The following is a 2500-nucleotide window of genomic DNA, read 5'->3' on the forward strand; positions in this document are numbered from 1 at the left end:
TATTCCTATTTTTCACGTTGCCATGTTACCACCAATAGCGTAGCTCCTACTCTACTATAAAAACTACACGTAACCCATAATCCCTTGATTCGCTCTGACGAAGGGCTAACGCTCGAAACGTCAGCTTTTAGAATCTCTGTACGGTGGCCAATTTACATTATCAACTCCGTTGATAAAACCAAATTTTTGTATACAACTTCCCCACCGACGCAGCACCACAGTTTCTTTAGAAACTACCCCTTCAGCAAAACATCCAGATTCTGGTGGTTTGGGAATAAGAGGGGTTGTAATTGGCTCGGCGCTATCGAAGGGATCGCGCTCTGGTCCAGAGGCTTTCGCGCGGGTCACTTTGAAGACTCGAAACAGGAAACCGCGCATGAAAAGTCTTTGGTACCCAGGGTAATTGACAGTTGAATCTGAAATGGCTTTTTTTTTTTCTTTTCCATTCGCTCGTTGAGGAAGTGCTTGTTTTGTTTTAAAACTCATGCGATTCGAGAAAAATTCATTGCCAAACTGGTGAATTCAAAAATAACTTTCGCTTGAAAAACCAATATCGCACTCATCGCTTCGTGATTCATGGGGTATCGAAATATACCGTGGAATTCACTAGTTAGGCAATGAATTTTCTACAGAAGAAAGCGAAGAAAAAAAAAATTAAGTAGTAACCGGAAACACGAAAACGCGGACATTTTCACTAACCCTACAGGCAGTAAGAATAAGTATGCAGGGGGCTCCGCTTTTAGGCTTGGCTAAATCTACATATTATTGACAAAGCGATCGACAACGCTCGTTCACACGAAATTACCACAAAACAGTTAAAGCCGACGTTCAGCCGGGCACAGAAGAACTAAATATTGTTGTCAAAAGTGAGCCCTAGGATACAAAGAGGACGTCTAGTAGTACAGAAGACAGAAATTAAACCCACTGCAATTACGAAGTAATATATAGATTTAGCCAAGCCTAAAGGCAGAGCTACCTGGTTATTTATTCTTACTGCCTGTAGGGTTAGTGAAAATAAAAGGTTTCGAATTGTTCTCGTTTTGATGTTTCTGGCTGCTGCTTAATAAAATCAGTTTCTTTGCTTTCTTCTATAGAAAAAGTCATTGACTAACTAGTGAATTCCACGGTAAATTTTACGCTAAAAACCGATATCATATTAATCACGAAGCGATGAGTGCGATATCGGTATTTCGAGTGAAATTTACTTTGGAATTCAGCAGTTTGGCAATGATTTTTTTCTTGAACCGCATGAGTTTTAGAAGAAAACAAGCACACCCTCAGCGAGCGAATGGAAAAGGTAAAAAGCCATTTCAGAGTCAACTGTCAATAGCCAGCGAATAGGAATTACGCTAAAATTAAAAAAAAAAAGCTTTGTCAGTTCAATGTCAGTGTTTTACTGATGTACTTTATTACACTTTATCTCTGAAAACGAGATCCTTCACATACTGAGGTTTTTCATTGAAATACGCCAGGGTTGACCGGAAAAAATAACGGGCAAAATACGGCAATACAACCAAGAAAGGACGAACTTCAAACAAGATCTCATTGCGATTAGCGATTACTCATTGCGATTACGTGTTTATAACATAAAGGCAAAATTTTCTTGTCACTGTCGAGGCACATCGAAAACCAGTTGGGCAAACGGGTTAAAAAAGAACTTGTTCGCTCGCATTTTAGAGCAAAACAAAGAGACAAATCAACTTTTTTTTATGTCCAAAAGAGTACAGATTATTGTTATTTAATTCCAGTTGACAATAAAAATTCCAGTTTCATTCCTGAACAAAGGAGGAACCGATTAAATTACTTTTTTAAAAATACGCATTTACTTCAAGTAACGCATCCGTAAACATAACAAATTGTTTTAGTGCCCAAGGAAAAAATTTGCGGAGTAACTTCTTCCACTAAGCATAAGCTATTACTGGTATTCTGTTTGTTCGTTGTCGTTCTCTTTCGCTCTCCTTTCGTTTCTGTTCTAGTCAGAGGTCCTCATGCAACCGTATCAGAGCTTCTAAAGATATGCCAAAAATTGCAATACAGCGAAAAAAGAAGCTCTAAGCAAATTAAAAATAAACACTCAGCTTTGAGTTTATATCCCTCTGATGCGCACTGTCATTGGTCAATAGCTGTGTTTAGATGAGAGTATGGAACACGGATGTGACATCACACGAATTTTGATTGGTTACTTATTGTCAGACGCGCGTTTTGATTGGTTGGTAGGAAACATGAGCTTGTGTCAAGAAAATCTGTTTCGATCAAGAAGTAAGGAAAACAGCATTTTCCTTCATTTGTAGAATTATCTTTGAGAAATATTTTCTAAAAGCAGTAGGGGACTTTCTCCCGTGTTTGCATAGCCTCATCTAAACAATCGGGGAAGTTGGGAGAATTCTCGACAGTTATACAAACCCTCGACTGCGTCTCGGGTTTCGCAACTGTCTCGAATTCTCCCAACTCTCCCTCGAGTTTAGATGAGGCAATGGACCACGGAAAACGTTCTCTATTG

The sequence above is a fragment of the Montipora capricornis genome, chromosome 4, assembly GCF_036669925.1.
Source record: "Montipora capricornis isolate CH-2021 chromosome 4, ASM3666992v2, whole genome shotgun sequence".
NCBI classification, from domain to species: Eukaryota; Metazoa; Cnidaria; class Anthozoa; order Scleractinia; family Acroporidae; genus Montipora; species Montipora capricornis.